This window comes from Equus caballus, chromosome 2 (assembly GCF_041296265.1).
Source record: "Equus caballus isolate H_3958 breed thoroughbred chromosome 2, TB-T2T, whole genome shotgun sequence".
In the NCBI taxonomy this organism is placed as follows: Eukaryota; Metazoa; Chordata; class Mammalia; order Perissodactyla; family Equidae; genus Equus; species Equus caballus.
The window spans coordinates 7,049,431-7,069,073 of record NC_091685.1 but is presented as its reverse complement, the minus strand read 5'-3'; the positions used below and the strand labels follow the sequence as shown (position 1 = coordinate 7,069,073).

Sequence of the window (19,643 nt, the reverse complement as noted above, 5' to 3'; positions counted from 1 at the left end):
CCAAACTCATGAACCCTGGGCTGCTGAAGTAGAGCGCATGAACTCAACCAGTATGTCACTAGGCTGTTTGTTTTTTAAGAAACAGGGAGGAAGGGAGATTTCGGTGTTTATTTTTTTTAAATTGCCAGCTTTTTTTTAATGCTGGTTGTTGTTGTTGTTGTTGTTGTTGTTGTTGTTGAGGAAGACTGGCCCTGAGCTAACATCTGTTGCCAATCTTCCTCTTTTTTTTCCCCTCCCCAAAGCCCAAGTACATAGTTGTATATCCTGTTGTAGGTCACTCTAGTTCTTCTACGTGGGATGCTGCCTCAGCATGGCTTGATGAGCAGTGTGTAGGTCCACACCCAGAATCCGAACCTGTGAACTTCAGGCCCCCAAAGTACAGCATATGAACTTAACCACTCAGCCAGGGGGTCAGCCCCAGATTTTGAATTTTTAAAAAGAATGCAAGGTTAGGTGTCAGATCTAGATTGGAACTTCAGCTTTGTTGCTGTTAGCTGTATAACTTTATTAAGCCTTAGTTTTTAATAAAAACAAAACAAAAATATTAATCATTTTTATTAGGCTGCTGTGAAGACTAAATGAGATTATAGTAAGTGCTCAATAATTAACCTCTATTTCCCTTTTTGCTTGATTTATTGATCTGTCTGTATTACTTAGGATGCTTTCAACTTTAAGGAACAGAGTACCTGACCCTCAGTGACTTAGACAAAAATAACATTTATTTCACATAACAGGAAGCCTGAAGATAGAGACCCTGTTATATCTGGATACAGAGTCAAGATCACTGAACTCCTCTTGGTCTTCCCCTCATGGTCTCAATATAGTGGCACAACTCTAAGCATCAGGTCCAACCTGGCAGCTTCCCAAGTGCAAAGAAACTGGCTGGGGGCAAAAGAGCCCATTCCTCTTGCTGCCCTCTCATCTGGGAGGAAAGAATCCCCAGCAACTAATTTCCGTTTATTGGCCAGTTCTAGACTACAGGTTCACTCTTAGACCAGTTACTGACAAAGGGGAGCAGAACTACCACGATTGGCTAAGATCAATCATGATTCATCTCCGGGGGCTCAGCCCAGTGTTGCCTGAATAGAAGTAGGATTCTGTTAAGAAGGAAAAGGGGGAGCGTGGCTCCTGGATGGGAAATCAGCAAGGCCTACCGTAGGGTCCTAGCACAAAAGAATCAAATGATGGGGAGCAGAAAGAAGTTAAAGCTTGACTGGGCTGTTCATCTGTGATTATTAAAGTTTGAAGAAAATAATGTGTTTAATTCTTCAATACTTTGCACTCTGAAGTAAACCTATGGTCAGTAACCTGAACAGTTTTCTATTGGGGTATTAGAGATGTCATTTTTATATTGTTCTATGTTTTACTTACTACTTTTAACATTTCCTGAAAATTTTGCTTTCTTAAGCAAATAGTAAAAACACTTTTGCTCCAGACCAGCATATCCAAATGCAATGAGTAAATAGGTAATTTACATGGATTCAAGAAGAAAATGGTGGCAAAATGCACATAAGTTGAAAAATTAGATAGAATTTTTGCTAAGTGGAATTTATGAATTCATATGGATTATGGATTCATATTTCATCTTTTACCTTTCCATCTCCAGTTACCTCAGTGATGTTCTAAGGATTGATGAGATAATGTCTATAAAAATCCTTGAGCTTCTCAGAAGGAAAGGGCTTATAAACATAGGTATACTTTTTCTAGGTATTAATCAGATTATACTGGGAATGTAGCTAGAAAAATACTCCAGGAAATGTGATTTTGTAAAATAGTTTTTACTGTTGAAAAAAGAAATTGTTAAATTCTAATAGAAAGTAAGCATATCCTGTAATTTCTCTACTTAACATCTACAGCTAAATTCTCTTAAGCGTCACAAACATATATTGAGCATCTAATATATGAAGGGTTCTGGGCGAGGTATTGCAGATTCAGAGATACATAAATGGGGAGGTATGACCTCATGGAATTTATAATCAAGGGCAGTAATTTCAGTGAGTGGGGAGAGGAATATTTGGATTTCTTGAAGTTTTTCAAAAATCCTGAAAAAACTGTGAACCACTGATCTGAGTAGACAAACAGACCATCCCACAACAAATTATAATGCAGTGTATTAAGAACCAGTTATGTGTGCTTTATATTCATTCATTCTTATTTACTCTCCATCACAGTCTTGTAGAATGGGTTGTTAATTTTTTCCTATTTGACAGATCAAGAATCGGAGGCTCAGAGAGGTCAAGGAATATGCCCAAGGTCACACAGCTTGAAAATGCTAGAGTCAACTTTGAAGCTGGTACCCTTTCTTTCAGTCATACTACTTCCCCTAGAATATCTCCTTATTCATATTAGCAGTATGAACAAAATACTTTAGGATCATTGAGGAATGAGAGCTTAATTTTTCCAAGAATGGCAGAGGGAGTTAGGAGTCATGATACAAAAAGACTGTTTGGAAAGGGAGCTATAAAAAAAGTGGGTATAATTTATGGAACAAAGTTCTAAAGTGTGTGAGAAAAATGGGATCTCAGTGGAGCATCGGTAGCGTCAAGATAAAAACACACTTGAATATAGAAGGAGTTAATAGAAAATGTGGAATATTATTTAGCAGAGTATAGGGCTTATATTCAGTTCTTGATAAGTAGTAGATATTATAATTGTTATAACATTCATCTTGGTATAATGTAATTAAGTGAAATATAAAATAATTACACTAGAGTTTATGAAAGTGTTGAAATATTGCCACTTTTTCCTATATTGCTATAATGATGATCAAGACACCTGGATTCCATTCTTCATTGTTAATTGGAAAAGCATGTCACACTCTCTAAAATGTTCAGCAAATGTGAGTTTTTTATTTCATACATTATTTAGATAATGACTTTAAATAGCAGCAGCATCCTTACTTCTCCTGTACGATAGGTGATAAATTGGAGAATAGAAAGAGTGTAGAGAACTCCTTCCTCAAAAGGTCCCCTCTAGGTTCAAATGATCACCATTATTCTGTACCCTTATTAATCGCCTATGGAAATCGCTGATTCCAGCAGACCGTGGTTATCTTCTGTTGGGCTCCATTTGCCACAAATATTTTGATCCCTTTTTATTTGATCTTTTGACTTCAAAGGCCTGTGAAAGCCATTAAGTTTAAGAGTAAAAGAGAGAGGAGTTTTTTTGAAAGCGGAGAAGAATTTCTAAAAGAAAAGAAGATGTCTTTTATTTGGTCATTTGCAAGTCTTTGCCACACTTTATCAATTACTGTCACTGATGTGGCCAGTTATTGTTCACTAGGTGCCAGCTGGTAAACTGTTCTGTCTACTACTTGATAGAAGTAGACATAAAAATAGCCTTTAAAAGAAAAACCTCTTGAAATTATGCTTATAACTTAGATATTTTGTATTTGTTTGGAGTGGTGTGAAAGATGAGAATAGAATACCATTTTTGAACACTCCCACTTTATGCTAGGCTTGTCTAGCCTAACATCACGATTTTCTGAGACACAGTTACAAGCGAGAAAAGTACGCCTCAAGTAATTTGCCTAAATTCTCAGAGTTTCTAAATGAGAGTGTATGGATTTTAAGGCAGATCTGACTCGAAAGCCCCACACTCTTTTTACTACACTGGACATAGCAACAAAATTTATCTACTAGAATTGCCTACTAAAAAGGTAAGTCGTTGTCTTTTGGTGAACATACGTTTTGGGCAGTGGTAAAGGATTGGGAATTTGAGTATTTGAATTTTTAAGGAAGACAAAAATGTTGAGTGGTGCTATCAGGTGATGGGGAACCTATCAAAGTTAGCAGGATTTTAGGTTTTCCTTCTCCCATCAGGTCTTGAACTACAAAGTAGGAAAAGAACAATATGGGTGCCAACTCATTGAATGAGGAGAGATTTAGTCACAGTAATATATGTATACCGCTCCAGTTTACTCACACTATTTTTCCACTGTAGTTGACTTAAAAAAATATAATTCAAAATAGATGAGTTTTTACTGCATTAGTGATTAGAAACTGTAGGAGAGATAGTCTGGGAAAGAGTACTGGAATGGGTATGAAAAAGCTCTGGGCTTCTGTTTCCTCTTCTGTAAAAGGAAAGAATAGACTTTATCCCTCTTCTTTGCATCTCTGAAAGAGCTGTGTTCTTTCTGTGTTTGAACTTCTTTGTTTGGAAAAAAGTACAGGACCGGAAAGATTTGTGTTAGCACTGATTTATCTCTGTAAAATTATTACTAAACTTACTGATTAGCTGAGATCACTTTGTGGGAAGAGTATACCATTTATTTTGTTTAATTTTGAAATGTGCTGTGTTTAAAGTGTTTTTTGAAAATCATCTCAGTTAGACTGCAATGCTCTTTGTCAGGGTACCGTTTTAGGAGGCTACACTGAGAGGTTTATTTACAATCACTGTTTCCTTTTTTCTTCATTTCCAATACTTATTTCTTCAAGATCCCTTTAGGCACACAAGATCTTAATCACTTACAGTTTAAAAAAAAATAGCTTGATGACATATATAATGTCAAAGTGACATATTGAAAAATGATCTAGATCAATTTTTAATATAGTTCTAGAAGGGTTTCCTCCTTCAGACACTTGAAGTTACAGATATTTTACATTTATTTAACATTTATAAATGTAATTATAAAATGTTACATTTTATATTTTTATAACATATATATATTTTATAACATTTATATATATTTCATAAGTTTATATTTATATAATTTATATAATATGTATATGTTTAAAATGGCAAACTATAGTGAGCGTCTATGCCTTTAATTTGAATTAGTGTTCCACAGTAAAATCAGGAGTAATTTTATCTATAAAGGTATATAACAGAACTATATAATAATATTTTGATATTTAATTCATTATAACATATTTTTAGTTTAAGTGAAAAAAATACTTTAAGGAATTAAAATACATTAAAAATAACTGTTCAAATTTAAAATTGAGAATAAAACACACATTTTGAGAAGGGATGGAGAGAGCCGGTACCGTTTTTCTTTTTTTTACACCAAGTAATATATATACTTTGAAGAGGCAGCCTCCTGCTTCTACATATCCCTAGTCTAATGTCCTAGACATATTCACTTAAAAAAATTAGTAGACTATTTTTTAGAGTAGAAAAATCGAGCGGAAAGTACAGAGTTCCTCCCCCCCGCTTCCTGGTTGACCCAAATAACGTCTTGCACTAGTGTGGTACTTTAGTTAAAATTGATGAATCAGGGGCCAGCCCCGTGGCCGAGTGGTTAAGTTCACGTGCTCCACTTTGGTGGCCCAGGGGTTCCCTGGATCCTGGGCACGTACATGGCACTGCTCGTTAGGCTATGCTGAGGCAGTGTCCCACATACCGCAACTAGAAGGACCCACAGCTAAAATATGCAACTATGTACTGGGGGGATTTCGGGAGAAAAAGCAGAAGGAAAAAAAAGGAAGATTGGCAACGGTTGTTAGCTCAGATGCCAGTCTTTAAAAAAAAGAAAAAATTGATGAATCAGTACTGACACAGTGTTATTAACTAAAGTCCTATATAAGAAATATATACTGTAGTGTACATTAGAGGTCACTCTTTTGGTTATACAGTTCTATGAGTTTTGATAAATGCATATTATGTATCCTATCACAGTATCATGTATAACAGTTACACTACCCTAAAAATCCTTTGTGTACCAACTACGCATCTCCCCTTTCCTCTCCCTGAACCATTGATCTTTTTAGTGTCCCTATTGTTTTACCTTTTCCAGAATGTCTTATAGTTGGGATCATACAGTATGTAGCCTTTTCAGACTGGCTTCTTTCATTTAGCAATATACATTAGGTTTGCTCCATGTCTTTTTGTGATTTGATAACTCATTTCTTTTTATTGCTGAATAATATTCTATTGTATGAATGTACCACAGTTTGTTTATTCATTCAGCTATTGCAAGATATCTTGATTGCTTCCAGTTTTTGACCATCATAAATAAATAAAGCTGTTATAAACATTTGTGTGCAGGTTTTTGTGTGGATGTAAGTTTTCAGCTCATTTGTATAGATACCTAGGGGCATGATTGCTGGATTGTATGGGAAGCCTGTGGTTTTCTTTGTAAGAAACTGCCCGTTTGTCTTCCAAAGTGACTGTACTATTTTGCATTCCCATCAGCATTGAATGAGAGTTCTTGTTGCTCTACATCCTTGGTAGCACTTGGTGTTGTCAGTTTTGCATTTTAGCTATTCTAATAGGTGTTGTAGTTTCTCATTTTAAAAAATATTTGCAATTCCCTAATGACATACGATGTTGAACATCTATTCATATGCCTGTTTACCATCTGTAGTATCTTCTTTGGTGAGGTATCCATTCAGACACTCATTTTTTAATCAGGTTGTTTGTTTTCTGTTTTTGTTTTTTCTGTTTTGAGGAAGATTAGCCCTGAGCTAACATCCACTGCCAATCCTCCTCTTTTTGCTGAGGAAGATTGGCCCTGAGCTAACATCTGTGCCCATCTTCCTCTATTTTATATGTAGGACACCTCCACAGCATGGCTTGATAAGCAGTGCGTAGGTCTGCACCCAACATCTGAACCAGTGAACCCTGGGCCACTGAAGCAGAGCACGTTAAATTAACCTCTGCACCACCTGTTGGCCCCTGTTTGTTTTCTTATTACTGAGTTTTAAGAGTTCTTTTTACATTTTAGATACAAGTTCTTTTGTCAGATGTATCTTTTGCAAATATTTTCTCCTGGTCTGTGGTCCATTCATTCTCTTAGATAGCCATTTTTAATTATTTTAGAAGTATCTCTAAGTATTTAACAACACATTTCTAAAGAATACATTTCAATAGAATTACTTAGATGTTTTCTTTTTTAAAAATTTTTAAAATTATTTTTATTTTTATTTTTTTTGAGGAAGGTTAGCCCTGAGCTAACGTCTGCTGCCAATCCTCCTCTTTTTGCTGAGGAAGACTGGCCCTGAGCTAACATCTGTGCCCATCTTCCTCTACTTTATATGTGGGACGCCTGCCACAGCATGGCTTGCCAAGTGGTGCCATGTCCATACGTGGGATCCAAACTGGCAAACCCCGGGCCGTGGAAGCGGAACATGAGAACTTAACTGCTGCGCCAGCGGGCTGACCCCTAGATGTTTTCTTGATTATCAATTTTAGAAATGATCTATTGAGATTTCAATTATGATTTTATTTACATGTTTTCTTGTTTATTGTTTGTCTCTCCAATTCACGTCTAAAGCTCCATGAGGATAAGAATCTTTTCTGCCTGCCTTGCTGCTATATCCTCAGCCCTAGCACGTAGTGGGTACTCACCAGATATTTGTTGGATAAACAAAGAAATGAGTGAATACTGTCTCTTAATGCAGCAGTACATCTTTTTATGCAACACCTTGAGTCTTTAGATGATAGTATCAACTTCAGAATATAGTGGATATAAACTTTGGAAAATATTTTAAATTAGTTGTATATGTTTTTTCTATTTAAGGACAGATTCAAATCAAAACAAGTGTATTTTCCTAATTTCCTATTTACTTACCTATTGATGAGAACCAGTAGATATAAGAGTAAGAAATGGATGCTTTAACTAGAATGTTGCATGGTAATTCACAGTTTCACTCATGCTCTGCCTGAAAACCTGTCTCTTGTTATTAACATTATGATTTTAACTATTCTGGCATGATAAAAACAGGATCAGCATTTGGATTAAACATGGACTCTAATGGAATTAGGGAAGAGTTTTCCATTCAGACCTTGAAAAGGCTGTGTTGGCTAACATTCGGCCTCACCTATGTTGTGGCACTTATCACACAGTATTATTTTTGTCTTTCTCCCTCATTGGGCTATAAGGATCCTGAGACTGGTTTTGATTTATCTTCATATCCCCAGCATCTAGCACAATACCTATCACCTCCAATTTTTCAATAAATGTTAATGAATGAATGAGTCCTGAATCATTAATTTATTCAACAAACATTGAGTGCTTGTTATTTGTCTGTCACTGTGCTTGGTGCTGAGTTTACACTGATGACATTGTAATACTTACCTTCATGTAAATATTAGTGGGAATAACCAAAATCAGAGAAGCATATAATTACAAATTGTGATACCGACTATGAAGGAAATAAACAAGGAGGGGTAATATAAAAAATAGGGAGGGGAAGAAGGTCTGGGAAGTCCTCTGAGAAGTGACATTTTAGATGACTCGTGAAAGTTGAGGAATCAGCCATTCAAAGAACAGAGAAGACTGCTTCAGGAGGAATTAACAGCATGGACAAAGCCTCTGAGGTAGGAAAGCACCTATTCAAGAAACTGAAAGGAATTCATTGTGGTTAAAATATGGAGAGTAAGGGAAGAGTTACCTAAAAAGCTTGGAGAGGAAGTCAGGGAATAGATCATGTTGGGCTTTGCAGGACATGTAAGGAGTATGATGGGAAGCTGTCGGAATGGATGAGCTCACCTAGGGAAGAGTATACAGGGGGGAGGGAAGGGCGCCAGGGCTGAGCCAATGAGGTCAAGTGGAGAAGAAGGATCCTGTATAAGTGACTGAGAAGAAGTAGCCAGAGAGGTAGGCAGAAGACCAAGAAAACGTGGTATCTTGGAAGTCAAAAGAAGAATGTAGTTTGTCAAAGGGGGATTATCACCTATGTAAAATGCCGATGAGAGGTCAATAAGATGTGAATAGGAAGGGGACCATTGGACTTGGCTGCACTGGGGTCCGAGTCTGATAAAAGCAGACTTGGGAGAGCTGTGGATACAGAAGCCAGAATGTTGAAAATGGGAAATGGGTTGAAAATGGAATAAAGATGAGGAGTTGGAGATGGCTTTTTCAAGAAGTTTTGCCGTGAGAACAAAAAAAATTGGAGCAATTATTAGATGAAGATGGGTTATGGATGAATTTTTTTAAGGATAGGAAATACTATTCTATTAATATAATGCTGTGAATTATCCTCTAGACAAGTTGTTTTAGGAGAAAAGTGAGATTGATCAAAGGAAGAGAAAAATCCTTGAAAATGCACAAGGGATGGGATCTATGCGCATGTTGAGAGTTTGGTCTTTAATGGGGAAGGAAGAGAAGGTGAAAACAGACAGAAGTAGGTTTATGGGTTTAGCAGTGAAAGCATGAAGAAATTTACATCTGCTTGGCTGATACTTCACATGGAAAATGTAAATATTGAGGAAGGTGAAATATAAATAATGAAGGTTTGAGAAGAAAGGGATAGTTATCTTGGAGTGGGAAAGTAACGCCTAGTAGAGAATTGAAATTTTGATAGCCCCGTGAGATTTGGTATTAAACCTTCAGTCAGTTTATGCTAGTCCAGTCCTGGTTTCATGGAATAGGCTTAGTATTTGTCTTTGGAGACATTCTGAGTTATTAGTTGTCTTTGCAATACAGATAATTTGGATTGGGCAAGCAGGAAAAGTTCTAAAGGGCCAATGTATGGCACCATCTATCCATCCATTTCATTTATTTGTTCGTTCATTGATTCAGTGAGCATTTACTTATTGCTTAGTGTTCTGTTTTATAACCAAAGAGGTACAAAAAAAGTAGAAGAATGGTCACCCTACTGAAACATACTGCTCATGTTTCTGTAGATGACAAACTTAAATATATGAAGCAAGTAACAAAGCAATGACAAAGCTGCGAATGCTCTGCAATGGGGTGATGCTGATGGTGGTAGTGGTGGTGAGGAGAATATTTGTTTACTATGTGCCAAATACGTTTATAAATGCTGCTTATCTTATTTAAAAATACATAACACCCTATGAGGTGTAGCTAGTGTTATAATCCTCATTTTACAAGTGATGAAATAGATCTAGAAAAATTAAGTAACTTGTTCAAAATCACGCAGCCAATAAGTGGAGTTAGGATTCAGACTCAGGCACTTTGACTTCTAGAGCCCACACTCCAAAACGTGTGCAGTGGTTTCAGGTAAAAAAAGAATAAGGGAGTGATGAAATTGAGGTACTTGACAGGACCACTTCTCTAGCCACACCTGGACTATGACCACAGAGTTCCTGGGCAGCCAGCTAAGAGGGAAACAGAAGGGAGCTAACGTTTGTTTAGTACGTACGTAGTCTGTGATTTGTTTATTATCTAGTTTGATCTTCCTAGTAAACCTATGTGAAAGGTGATACCATCCCTGTTTTACAGTTGGAGAAACTGAGATGGTGGAACTAGGAACCAACTAAAGTTTTCTTGGCTATATGACTCATGCTCTTTTCCTGTAAATGTAGTTGAGAGGATAAAAATAAAATAATAGGTTTTGTGGTGATTTCTCTTTCCTTAGCATTCCTGAGAGGAATGTCTGCATTTACACCATGTTTTCAAAGTAAATTTTACACTTATTTCAAAAAGAAAGGTGAAAAATGTCTGGAATTTATTTTATTAGAAGGCAATTTCTTATTTTAAATAAAGTTATGTGTTAAATTACTTGCAATTTATTTTTTAACAACTTGAGTTACAGTCATTTTTGTTTAACATTTGAGGATTTTGTTAGTGAATATAGAATAACCTTCATAAGACCCTGAATTAGAAGCACATTAGCATAATCTTTTGGCTTACAACTTCGGAGATCAATTTTCTCAAGGTTTGTCTGTCTTCTGCTAATATATGGGCTCTGGTTTTGCTCCTTGGCAAGCAGAGAGGTAGTAATTTCTCACACTGAACATTGGTTGAATTGTGGTCTTAAGAGCATTGTAAAGAGCAAAAGAGATCAATATTTCTCAACAAACCTAGGTTCAGAGTGACCTTGTAGCCATTTACTAGCTTCTTCATGATCTTGGGCAATGCACTTTCATCATCTGTAAAATGGTGGTAATAATACTTAACTTGCACAATTGTATATAATAAAAATTGGTTGAATGAGTGAATTACAAGTATTAGGAGTAGTGTGTTACCTAGCACTGCATAGTGGATTGTCATTAATTGGTAGTTCATTATTTCAAATATATCTCTATGGAAAATTGGGTATTGTTTCTTTATAAAGTATTTCTTGTTGGTGAGTTGTAGAGTTCTTTATATATTCTGCATATCAATCCTCTATCAGATATCTGATTTGCAGATGTTTTCTCCCATTCCATGAGTTGCCTTTTCACTTTGTGTTGATAGCGAAAGTTTTAAATTTTGATGAAGTTCAACTGATCTATTTTTTCTTTTATTGCATGTGCTTTATGTCTTATATCTAAGAAATCATTGCCAAACGAAATGTCATGGAACTTTTTCCCTATATAGGCACACCTTGTTTTATTATGCTTCACTTTATTGCGCTCTGCAGATAATTGTGTTTTTTATAATTCCACCAGCATTTTTACCTTCCACCAGCAAAAATATTATAACTTGCTGAAAGCTCAGTGATGTTTAGCTTTTTTTTTTTTTAGGAAGATTAGCCCTGAGCTAACTGCTGCAATCCTCCTCTTTTTGCTGAGGAAGACTGGCCCTGAGCTAACATCCGTGCCCATCTTCCTCTACTTTATGTGTGGGACGCCTACCACAGCATGGCTTTTGCCAAGTGGTGCCATGTCCACACTCGGGATCTGAACCCGTGAACCCCGGGCCGCCGAAGTGGAAGGTGCGAACTTAACCGCTGTGCCACCGGGCCGGGCCCATGTTTAGCATTTTTCAGCAATAAAATATTTTTGTAATTCAGATGTATACATTGCTTTTTTAGACATAATGCTGTTGCACCATTAATAGACTACAGTACAGTGTAAACATAACTTTTATATGCACTGGGAAACTAAAAATTTGTGTGATTCACTTTATTGTGATATTTGCTTTATTGCGGTGGTCTGGAACTGAACCCGCCATATCTCTGAGGTATTTTCTTCTAAGAGTTTTATAACTTTAGTACTTACATTTAGGTCTTTGATCCACTTTGAATTCATTTTTGTATATGGTATAATGTAAGAGTCAAATTTCATTCTTTTAAATGTGGATATATAGTTTTCCCAGCACTATCTGTTAAAAAGCCTATTCTTTCCCCATTGAATTGTCTTGGCACCCGTGTCAAAAATCATTTGACTGTATATGTGAGAGTTTATTTCTGAGCTCTCTGTTTTATTCTGTTTTTTTTTGTTTTTTTTTTTTTGAGGAAGATTAACCCTGAGCTAACTGCTACCAGTCCTCCTCTTTTTGCTGAGGAATACTGGCCCTGAGCTAACATCCATGCCCATCTTCCTCTACTTTATATGTGGGACGCCTACCACAGCGTGGTGTGCCAAGCAGTGCCATGTCTGCACCCAGGATCCGAACCAGTGAACCCTGGGCTGTCGAAGCAGAACGTGCACGCTTAACCACTGCGCCACTGGGCCGGCCCACCTGTTGTTCTTTATATCTGTGTTTATGCTAATATCACACTGTTTTGATTACTGTAGCTTCGTAGTAAATTTTGAAACCATGAAGTATGAATCTTCCAACTTTGTTCTACTTTGTCAAGATTATTTTGGCTATTTGGGATCCCATGAGGTTCCATATGAATTTAAGAATGGATTTTTCTATTTCTGCAAAAACCATTGGGGTTTTGATAGGGATTATGTTGAATCTGTAGATCACTTTGGGTAGTATTGACATCTTAACAATATTAAGTCTTCCAATCCATGAACATGGGATGTCTTTCTATTGATTTATGTCATCTTTAATTTTTTTCAGCAATCTTTTGTTGTTTTCAGTGTATAAGTCTGTTACCTCCTTGGTTAAGTTACTTCCTAAGTATTTTATTCTTTTTGATGCTATCATAAATGGAACTTTTTTTTGAGAGGTTTTTAATTTCATTTTTTATTCAGATTATGATAGTTTAGAACATAGTGAATTTTCAGTTGTACATTATTATTTGTCAGTCACCATATAAGAGTGTCCCATCCCCTTTGTGCCCAACCCCCAAACCCTTCCCTCTGGTAACCACTAAACAGTTCTCTTTGTGTGTTTATTTTCCACATATGAGTGAAATCATATGGTTTTCAACTTTCTCTGTCTGGCTTATTTCATTTAACGTAATACCCTCAAGGTCCATCTATGTTGTTGTGTATGGGATGATTCTGTCTCTTTTTATGGCTGAGTAGTCTTCTATTGTATATGTATATCATATCTTCTTCATCCAATCATCAGTCAGTGGGCACTTGGTTGTTTCCACATCTTGGCTATTGTGAATAGTGCTGCAATGAACATAGAGGGTGCATAAGCTTTCTTGAATTGTTGATTTCAAGTTCTTTGGATAAATACCCAGTAGTGGGATAGCCAGGTCATATGATATTTCTATTTTTAAATTTTTGAGGCATCTCCATACTGTTTTCCACAGTGGCTGCACCAGTTTGCATTCCCACTAGCAGTATATGAGGGTTCCCTTTTCTCCACAACCTCTCCAGCATCTGTTATTTTTTTGTCTTGATGGTTATAGCTATTCTAACGGGTGTAAGGTGATACCTTCGTGTAGTTTTGATTTGCATTTCCTTCATGATCACTGACATTGAACATCTTTTCATGTGCCTATTGGCCATCTGAATATCTTCTTTGAAAAAATATCTGTTTATATCCTCTGCCCATTTTTTGATTGAGTTATTTGTTTGTTGTTGAGTTGTGTGAGTTCTTTATATAGTATAGCGATTAACCCCTTGTTGGATATATGATTTACAAATATTTTCTCCCAATTGTTGGCCTGTCTTTTTGTTTTGATGTTCGTTTGCCTTGCCTTGCAGAGGTTCTTTAGTCTGATGAAGACCCACTGTTTATTTTGTCTTTTGTTTCCCTTGTCTGAGTAAACATGGTATTCGAAAAGATCCTTTTAAGACTGATGTCAGAGTGTACTGCCTATATTTTCTTCTAGAAGTTTTATGGTTTCAGGTCTTACCTTCACATCTTTGATCCATTTTGAGTTTATTTTTGTGTATGGAGTAAGATAATGGTCTACTTTCATTCTTTTGCTTGTGGCTGTCCAGTTTTCCCAGCACCATTTATTGAAGAGACTTTCCTTTCTCCATTGTATGTTCTTAGCACCTCTGTTGAAAATTAGCTGTCCATAGATGTGGTTTTACTTCTGGGCTTTCAGTTCTGTTCCATTGATCTGTGTGCCTGTTTTTGTAGCGATACCATGCTGTTTTGATTACTGTAGCTTTATAGTATATTTTGAAGTCAGGGATTGTGGTGCCTCGAGCTTTGTTTTTGTTTCTCATGATTGCTTCAGCTGTTGGATGTCTTTGGTTGCTCCATATGAATTTGTTCTATTTCTGTGAAGAATGTCATTGGGATTGTGATTGGGATTGCATTGAATCTGTAGATTGCTTTAGGTAGTGTGGACATGTTAGCTATGTTTATTCTTCCAATCCACGTGCATGAAATCTCTTTCCATTTCTTTATGTCCTCACCTATTTCTTTCCATAATGTCTTATAGTTTTCCTTATATAGGTCTTTCACCTCCTTGGTAAATTTATTCCTAGATATTTTATTCTTTTTGTTGTGATTGTAAATGGGATTGTATTCTTGAGTTCTCTTTCTGTTAGTTCATTATTAGAGTATAGAAATGCAACTGATTTTTGTAAACTGATTTTGTACCCTACAATTTTGCTGTAGGTGTTGATTATTTCTAATAGTTTTCTGATGGGATCTTTATGGTTTTCTATATATAAAATCATGTCATCTGCAAACAATGAGAGTTTCACTTCTTCATTGCCTATATGGATTCCTTTTATTTCTTTTTCTTGCCTAATTGCTCTGGCCTAAACTTCCAGTACTATGTTGAATAAAAGTGATGAAAATGGGCACCCTTGTCTTATTCCTTTTGAAGAGGGCTGGATTTCAGTTTTTCCCCATTGAGTATTATGTTGGCTGTGGATGTGTCATATGTGGCCTTTATTCTGTTGAGATACTTTCCTTCTACACCCATTTTATTGAGAGTTTATATCATAAATGAATTTTGGATATTGTCAAATGCTTTCTCTGCATCTATTGAGATGATCATGTGGGTTTTTTCCCTCATTTTGTTATTGTGGTGTATCACATTGATTGATTTGCAGATGTTGAACTATCCCTGTGTCCCTTGTATAAATCCCATTTGATCATGGTTTATGATCTTTTTAATGTATTGCTGTATTCAGTTTGCCAATATTTTGTTGAGGATTTTTGCATCTATTCATCAGTGATATTGACCTGTAATTTTCCTGCTTTGTGTTGTCCTTCTCTGGCTTTGGGATCAGCGTGGTGTTAGCCTTGTAGAATGTGTTAGGAAGTGTTCTGTCTTTCTCACTTTTTTGGAATAGTTTGACAAGGATAGGTAATAAATCTTCTTTGAATTTTTGGTAGAATTCTCCAGAAGCTGTCTGGTCCTGGAGTTATTTTTTGGGAGGTTTTTGAATACTGTTTCAATCTCTTTACTTGTGATTGATGTATTTAGATTCTTTATTTTTTCTTTGTTCAGTTGTGGGAGGTTATTAGAGTCTAAAAATTTATCCATTTCTTCTAGATTGTCCAATTTGTTGGCTATAGTTTTTCATAGTATTCTCTTATATCTTTTGTATTTCTATGGTGTCTGTTGTCATTTCTCCTCTTTCCTTTCTAATTGTATTTATTTGAGTCTTCTCTCTTTTTTCCTCTCTGAGTCTGGCTAAGGGTTTGTCAATTTTGTTATCTTCTCAAAGAACCAGATCTTTGTTTCATGGATCCTTTCTACTTTTTTTTTTTTGTTTCAATTTCATTTATTTGTGCTCTAATTTTTATTATTTCCTTCCTTCTACTGACTTTGGGCTTTGTTTGTTCTTCTTTTTCTAATTTTGTTAGTTGTAGTTTGAGATTGCTTTTTGAGATTTTTCTTATTTGTTTAGGTGAGCCTGTATTGCAATGAATTTCCCTCAGAGGACCACTTTTGCTGTATCCCATATGTGTCAGTATGGTGTATTTTCATTTCATTTGTCTCCAGATATTTTTTGATTTCTCTTTTAATTTCTTCAGTGATGCATTGGTTGTTCAGTAGTATGTTGTTTAGTCTCCACATCTTTTTTACCTTTCCCAGCGTTTTTTTTGTTGTTGTTGTTGATTTCTAGTTTCATAGCCTTATGGTTAGATAAGATGCTTGATATTATTTCACTCTTCTTAAATTTATTGAGGCTTGCCTTGTTTCCCAACATGTGGTCTATCCTTGAGAATGTTCCATGCGCTCCTGAGAAGAATGTGTAATCTGCTGTTTTGGGATGCAGTGTTCTGTATATGTCTATTAAGACCGTCTGGTCTAGTTTTTCATTTAAATCCACAATTTCCTTGTTGACTTTCTGCCTGGATGATCTCTCCCTTGGTGTAAGTGGTGTGTTGAGGTCCCCTACTATTATTGTGTTGTGGTTAATATCTCCTTTTAGGTTTGTTAATAGTTGCTTTATGTACTTTGGTGCTCCTGTGTTGGGTGCATAAATATTTATCAGTGTTATGTCTTCTTGGTGGAGTGTCCCTTTTATCATTATGTACTGCTCCTCTTTTTCTCTCTTTACCTGTTTTATCTTGAAGTCTTCTTTGTCTGATGTAAGTATTGCAACACCTGCTTTCTTTTGTTCGCCATTAGCTTGGAGTATCGTCTTCCATCCCTTCACTCTGAGCCTGTGTTTGTCTTTTGAGTTGAGATGTATTTCCTGGAGGCAGCATATTCTTGGGTCTTATTTTTTAATCATCTAGCAACTCCGTGTTTTTTGATTGGTAGAATCAGTCCATTTACATTTAGAGTGATTATTGATATATGAGGGCTTAATGCTGCCATTTTATTGTTCATTTTCTGGTTCTTCTGCATTTCTTTTGTTTCTTGTCCCATGTATTTTGGACTACCAATTCGGTTAGGTAGTTTTCTATGCTGATTTTCTTAGTTTTCTCCTTATTTGTTATTTGTGTCTCTCTTCTAATTATTTGCTTAGTGGTTACCATGAGGTTTGCATAAAAAATCTCATAGATGAGATAGTCCATTTTCTGATAACCTCTTATTTCCTTAGACTAAGCTGATTCCATCTCTTTCCTCTTCCCCGTCTAAGTTGATATTGTCACATCTTATTCCATCCTGTGTTGTGAGTTTGTGGTTAAAATGACAAGGTTATATTTACTTTTGGTGTTTTCCTTCCCTTTATCTTCAATGTTATAATTGTTTGCTAACCTGTTCTGATAGAGGGCTGCAACTTTCTGTTTTTGTCTATCTATTTATCTCCTTTCTCAGGCTTTTGTAACCCCTACTTTTTCTTTTTTTCCAGATATGAGGGCCTTCATGAGCATTTCTTGTAAGAGGGGCTCTTATGGCAATGAACTCCCTTAGCTTTTGTTTATCTGGGAACGTTTTTATTTCCCTATCATATCTGAAGGATATTTTCACTGGATACAGTTTTCTTGGCTGAAAGTTTTTGTCTTTCAGAATTTTGAATATATCCTTTCGAGTCTATCCTAGCTTGTAAAGTTTCTGCTGAGAAATCTTCTGAAAGCCTGATAGAAGTTCCTTTGTAAGTTATTTTCTTCTGCCTTGCCTCCCTTAATATTTTTTCTTTGTCATTTGCTCTTGCCAGCTTTACTACTGTATGTCTTGGAGAAGGTCCTTTTATGCTGATATAGTTTGGAGATCTGTTGGCTTCTGTCATGTGTGTTTCCAGCTCCTTCCCCAGGTTTGGGAAGTTCTCAGCTGCTATTTCTTTGAGCAAGATTTTTGCTCTGTTCTCCTGCTTTTCTCCTTCTGGAATACTTATAATCCTTATGTTGCGTTTCCTAGTTGAGTTGCATAATTCTCAGAGAATTTTTTCATTTCTTCTTAGTCTTAGTTCTCTCTCCTTCTCCATCTGAAGCATTCTTGTATTTCTGTCCTCAAGACTGCTGATTCGTTCCTCCATAATATCAGCCCTATTGTTCAGGGAGTCCAGATTTTTCTGTTTCTCATCCAGTGTCTTTTTCATCTCCAACGTTTCTGATTGGTTATTCCTTATAGTTTCAATCTCTTTTTTGAAGAATTTGTTCCTGATTTCGTTGAACTACCTATCTCTATTTTCTTTTAACTCATTGAGTTTTTTTATTATAGCTATTTTGAATTCTCTGTCATTTGGATTATAAGTTTTTGTGCTTTCAGGATTGATTTCTGGGTATTTGTCATTTTCCTTCTGGTCTGGAGATTTAATGTATTTTTTTCATACTACTTGAGGTTGTGGATTTGTGTCTCCATATAGAGATAGTGTTTGGCTGCAGCTTCTACCTGCTGCCATTGGGGTAAGGGGGAAGGAGTTGTGTAATCTGAGCCCACCAGCATCTCCATCAGCTGTGCCTGGGCCACTTCTTGGGGTTGTAATGGCCTTGTGGGATCTCCCAACAAATGAGAAAGGAATCACACGGGGGCTCCAGGCTGTTACTGCCTGCTCCCACAGTCCTGCTCAGGTGTGCTTGCCCCTTTGGGACTGCAGCTATATTATGGCTGCAGCCAGCAGCTCGTTTGCCTGGACTTGCAGCTCCACTGCTGTCTGGTCCTAGGTCATGCCAGCCTTTGTGCTTGGTGGGTGGGGCTTCCCCACTGTATCTGTGCCTGAGCCACTCCCTGTGGACCTTGTGGCCCTGTGGACTCTCCCACCAGATGGGGATGTGGTCACATGGGGGCTCAAGGCTGCCATCATCTGTTTCCACAGTTGCACCAAGGTACATACCCACCCTAGGGGCCACTGTGGTGCTCTGAGCACTTCAGCCAGGAGAGCAGTCACACATGGGTGCTGGGCTGCCTGGGGGTCGGAGAATGCTCACCTGTCTCCACCACCTTTGCGGGGGTAGTCCATCCACCTTCACATGTATGGCAGCACAGATCTCTCAGGCATTCTGATGTGCTGTGTGAGTATCGTCCACTGATCCATGAATGTCCGTTTAGTTGTAGTTCGGGGGGGAAGAAACAAAGGGAACAGCTCACTCTGCCATGTTGCTGACGTCCTGAGAGCTGGAATTGTTTTCTTAATTTCATTTTTGGCTCATTCATTATTAGTATATAGAAAGACAGCTGATTTTTCTGTGTTGACTTTGTATCTTGCGACTTTACTGAATTTGCTTGTTAGTTCTTACACAGTTTTTGTGTGTGGAATCTTTAGAGTTTTGCACATATAGGATCATGTATCTGTGAAAAGAGATAATTTTACTTCTTCATTTCCTGTTTCAGTGACCTTTGTTTTCCTTGCCTAATTTCTGTGGCTAAACTTCAAATAGTAAGTTTGAATAGAAGTGGCAAAAGAGCATGTCCTTGTGTTGTTCCTATCTTAGAGGAAAAGCTTTTAGTCTTTCACTGTTTCTTATGATATAAGCTATGGGGTTTTTTATATGTGGTATTTATTATTTTGAGGTAATTTACTTCCGTTTTTAGTTTGTTGATTGTTTTTTATCATGTAAGTATGTTGAATTTTCTTAAGTGCTTTTTGTGTATCAATGATCATGTGGATTTTTTTCCCATTCTATTAATGTGGTGTATCACATTGATTGATTTTCCTATGTTGAACTATCTCTGCATTCAAGGAATAAATACCACTTGGTCATGGTTTATAGTCCTTTGAATATGCTGCTGAATTTTGTTTGCTAGTATCTTATTGAGGATTTTTTTGTATCAGTGTTCATAAGGGATGTTGGTCTATAGTTTTCTTGTAGTATCTTCATCTGGCTTTGATATCAAAGTAATGCTGGCCTTATAGCATGAGTTAGGAAGTGT

At 36.7% G+C, this 19,643-nt stretch overlaps 1 protein-coding gene across 10 annotated transcripts in view; it reads left to right on the top strand.

Moving 5' to 3' along the window:
• Positions 1 to 19,643, top strand: part of ZFYVE9 (zinc finger FYVE-type containing 9) — a 193,048-nt gene that overhangs the window by 87,821 nt on the left and 85,584 nt on the right. The gene's annotated exons all lie outside the window — the stretch shown is intronic.